Below are 5,363 nucleotides of genomic sequence, written 5' to 3' on the forward strand. Positions count from 1 at the left end.
CGGAGTGGGTGAGGAACACCCATACGACAAGGCTGGGAAGCATGAATGTTACCAGAATGTTACCTTTGATGCTGATAGTGCTTGGATGTGTGTCAGGAGCCCTGAGTGATGGTTGTTTTTTCCAGCTGCAGCTCTGCCCTTTTAAGTAGAGAACATTGCATTCTGAAGTCATACGCGCTGTACCAATGCGGAAGGAGATCAGATGTTTAACTAGCCTGCGGGCTTCAGAGGCCTAGCGTTGTGAAACAGCATTCTTAGCATGCAATGCCGGCATTAAGCAATGATGCCAAGCTAAGACAGGTGCTGCTGAGATCTTTATATATAGAGCAGAGAGGGTGTCCTAACCTATGGGGAGAAGTTATTGTAATTACAGTGTGCTAATAATTACTAGCAACACAGCTAACTGTGCTCTTCAATCCACCCCGGCCCTCTTCAAAGGCCTGCTCAATTAATAACGCCTTCCGTTGTTTTGCAAATTTAAATTGTGTGCCGCTTAGGCAGGGCGAATGAATGGGAAGTCATGTTGAGAGGGGTGGCATGCACAACAGAAACTGTACCATTGTCGTGACAAGCCAGCTGGCAAGGCAAATCCTTAATCCCTGTGGATGGTGTGGTGGCAGGAGGATGTTTTTGCAGATGGTTTTTGTCCTCATTTAAGGGTGAGAAAAGCAGACATGACTTCCATGGGTGCTGGCTTCTGGAAAAATGTATGTACAAGCACTGGGTGAAATTTCTCACAACTTAATCTTGGCTAATTTGTGAAAGAATCTTGGGATATTTCATGCCGTGACTCACTGCACTCAGGAAAGGTTCTCCATGCCCCTTCCCCACAGCACATGAGCTTGGGTTTTCCCCTTGCTTCCAGTTTGCAACAGTGAACCACATAGCTTTTTATGGGATATGCTCCTCTTTTTCTCCCTCCCTCATCATCTTTCGACTTCTCTTTAAAAATAGTGCTGAACACAAAAAAAGTGATACGGCTGTTGCAGCCCATCTTAGTTTGGAGTGGAAACCACCTGTGGGTCTTAGACAACCAAGCTTAGTGGTGAAGCACCTGCTGTCAAGCATCAGAAGACCCAGGTTCCATCTTCAGTGTCTCCAGGTAAAGCCATGACAGACTCCTGTCTGAAATCCTGGAAAGCCACTGCCGGTCGAGGTAGAGAGTACTGATCCAGGAGGGCCAGAATTCATTCCTGATATGAGATACTATGTTCCTGTGATGAATGCATTGCATTCACCAGTAGCCAGGAAAGGCCGGGCATTTGCTGGAGCCTAAAGACCAGTGAGATGTGATCCTGCTAAGCCAAGGAGGCTTCTCAAGGTGGTTGCCCAAGGATGCAGCCACACCATACCTTCAAAGCACATTCTGCTCCCAGTGGTGGAGCTTCATGCTCCGGCACCGGGGGCAGAGATCAGGTGGGGGTGTGGCTGGTGCGTGTCCCGGGGGCGTGGTGTGTGTCCTAGGGGCGTGGCACCCAGCATCGGGGGGAGAGCTGCAATGGCACCCCATCGGGATTGTGGTGCTGGGGGCGGTGCGCTCCCCCTGCCCCCTCTTCCTCTGCCAGTGTCTGCAACCACTCCCAGGAAAGGATCCTGGGAGCTGTAGTAGCTTCTTCAGGGTGCTGGGAATGGTAGCTCTATACTGTAGTTCCTGGGATTATTGTGTGAATGTGTCCTTGAAATGTAACGCATTGCACCACTGGTTCTGTTAGGTAACCAGCATTAGGGTTGGAAAGTCATAAAGCCAAGTTTCTATCCTACCTCCGCTCCTTAATTTATGAGATTCTGACCTGGCTTTACCTGTCCTAGCTCTGCCTCCAGACACCTCCCCTGCCTTCCAGAAGACATTGTTTTTCAACTCAAAAGTTGACATCTCAGCAACTCAAAAGTAGGCTGACATTTAACACCTGGCTCATCATTCCTGCTATATTTTTGTATTTTTAAAAGTTACGGATAACCTGTCTTTCTCTTTAGCACTGGGAACCTGTGTGGCGTAGCAGGCGAGTGCCAGACTCAGGATCCGTTTCCAACTAAGTTACGGAACTCAGTGGGTGACTTTGGGCCATTCCCGCCTAGCCTAACCTACATCACAAGATATTTGTGAAGATAAAATGAGAAAGGCAGGTAAGAACACACAAAAACGTAAGAAAAGAAAAGGCCAAAGCCAGGGGTCTTGTCCAGCATCCTGGTCTCAACCAGATGCCTGTTAGAAGCCCCTGAGCAGGACCTGCGCACATCAGCTATTCCCCCTCGCAGTTCCCAACACCTGGAATTCAGAGGCCTGCTGCCTTCCACAGTGGAGATGGAACATAACCATTGTGGCTAGACCATTGTGGCCATAAAACGTATGCTGCCCTGATCTCCTCGGTGAGCTATAAATGCTATTAGTTGTCCATATTGCCTGAGAGAAAATTAGAAACCAGCACTCATTCAGCTATTTGTGCAAAAAGAAGATGTCCCAAACAAAACTGCTTGTGGATTTTTGCTCTAGTTTGGGTGAAGTTAAGTGGGGAAAACAAAACACCTGCAACATGCAGATATTAAATTCCCTCTTCAGACCACCAGAGCCTAACCCAAGCCTGTCCCTCCTACTTCTCCCTCCCTGCCTCTCTGATGCATTACGGTTGACAGCAGTAATTTTTAATGACAGATACAGAATTCACCTAAGGCTAAAGACAACAGTAATGGAAGTTTCCTGTGGGAAAAAAGGCTTTTTAAAAGCGCTTCGAGTTTTTTTTCCACCCCCATCTGGTTTCTGTCTTTAGGGCCTGATTTCAGGAGGCCCAACCACCCCTCGACTCTCAGAAACCCTGAAACTGAGGCTGGAATTTCTTCGGCATTCTATGGGGTGAGGGCCCCCAATCCAGAAGTGAATAAAATTTGCAAATTCTATGCAAATGGGTGCCCTCCTTTGGAGGACCTGCCTAAGCCACCCTAGTGAGGAATCTGTGGCTCTCCAGATATTGCTTGACTCCAGCTCCCATCAGCCCCTGCCATCATGGCCTGAGGGTAGGGTGATGGGAACTATAGCTCAACAACATCTGGAGAGCCACAAATCCCCCACCCCTGGAATACATATTCCATCAGACTTGGTTGTTTTAATTAATATTTTGTTTTTTGGAAAATATATAGAACATATCAACCAAAACAGAAGAAGAAAGAGGCATCACCATACATGTAGGATTGTTCCCGTAGTTATAACGGCCCCATGTTATTCAACAACAGCATAATATCCACTATGGTAATAGTTTGAAAGCTCATGCCATTGTGTCTTGCCATCAAAGCCCATTCATTGATAGTGCTTGCTAATTGTGTTCCTTATCATCTATCTATACAGTATTCTAAGGCATTGCCAACATCTCCAGGCCAAGACGGCTCCTTTTATCAAAGAGATGTTGTTTGCAGATGCCACAGCCTTGACAGCACACTTCAAGGAAGCTCTACAGAGACTCATCAGCTGTTTTGACCAAGCCTGCAGGGAGTTCAGCCTCAGCGTCAAACCAATATATTGGGTCTGGACTTTGCCAACACTCCACGCATCAGCTTTGGTGACCACATGCTTGAGGTGGTAGACAATTTTGTCTGTCTAGGTTCCACCATAACCGTCATCAGGGCCGGATTTAGGTTTGACAAGGCCCTAATCTACTGAAGGTAACGGGGCCCTTTATATATCCAGCTGTCCTTTGTCAACAACAAATTGTCACTTTTTTGTGTTGAATATATGCTATATGGTAATTTATGGACCTAATAGGTATCCAAAGCCATTTGCACATAACAAAATATGTATTTTTTCAAAGTAATTGTTGAACTGATATACAATTAAGAAGAAGTATATTAACAGTGAAATACAACCCTATATATAGACATGAGCAAACCAGTGATATTTTAGGGAGCAGGCTAGCAGGCGGGGCCCATTACTTACATCATAAGAGCCTACACAACACAAAACACTGTTGCTTTATGTAGGTTTTATTTTATTTGTTTTTTATCTTATATTTTGGAAATGTACATCCAGGTTTTCTTTCCTTTAATTGTTTTGGGGGGGGCCCCAAGAGAGTGGGGCCCTAAGCTATGGCTTATTTAGCTTATACGCAAATCCGGCACTGACCGGCAGCCTCTTCATCAATGCAGAGCAGGACAAGTGTATTGGCAAGGCAGCTACAGCAATGGCTCGCCTCTCCAAAAGGGTATGGGAGAATGGGGTGCTAATGTCCAATACCAAGATTGAATGTCTACCAGGCTTCTGTGTGGAGCACGCTGCTTTATGGGAATGAGTCATGGGCAACTTACAAACTTCAGGAGCGATGCCTCAACGCCTTCCACATGCACTGTGTCAGGAAAATTTTGGGTATCAAATGGCAGGACAGAGTTTCAAACAAAGAGGTGCTCTCCCAGGCCCAAGTTCCCAGCATGTTCAGATTGTTCCAATTGCAGCCAAATTGGAAGAGGATGGTTTGTATGCAGCAGGGATGGGGGAGAAATCCAATTCACCTCACATTTAGAGGCAAAACTACCTAATTCACACTTTCCAAAACAATACACAAACTGAAACACAGCAATCCTTCAAAATTCACATTTCTTCAAATTTTGCAATGCAGTTCTCCAGCCAAGTAATATGCACAAAAAGGCAGTAAAGTTTGCAAAACAAAAAAAAGCATATATTGGTGAAAATAACATACAAATGCATTATATAACATGAAACTGCTTTGCAAAAATGTGTGTATTAGGGAAAATCGCATACAGACGTGTACATTAGGAGAAATTTGCACTACAATGCTGAGAGGTTTTCATGGTTCCTTTTTTTTTTAAGCAGGGGGAACTGCAAACTGCCCAAAGTGGCTGGGGAAACTCAGCCAGATGGGCAGGGTGTAAATAAATAAATAAATGATGATGATGATGATATTGGAATGTGGAGAACTGAAGAATGGAAAAATGAGAAACGGAGAGACATCAAAGCAGAGAGTCACCCTGGACTGTCGTATAATGGATTGAATCACAGGAACCTAGGAAGCTGCCTCGTACCAAGTCAGGTTTGAGGCGCAGCGTAAACTAATAATGCAGAGGTTTAAAGAATAAAAGCTTTACTGAATTAAAATAAACTTCTTCATAAACACATGGTTCCAAACAGTTTGACTGAGATTACATACTGACTCTCACTGACATCTTACAGAGAACAGAAAGTGAAACCGGTTACTATGTCACATGTCAGAATGACATGTGATAGTTAGCCTGAATAACTTTTGTAGGCCCAAACGACGGTGCAGTCCCAGCACTTCCCAGCCTGCTTTGCTGCTTCTGGTCTCATGTGTCTTTGTCACATGACAAGGTTATTGGTTCATCTAGCCCAGTACCATCTACACTGA

Source organism: Podarcis melisellensis (genome assembly GCF_964234715.1).
Source record: "Podarcis melisellensis genome assembly, chromosome: 8".
Lineage (NCBI taxonomy): Eukaryota > Metazoa > Chordata > Lepidosauria > Squamata > Lacertidae > Podarcis > Podarcis melisellensis.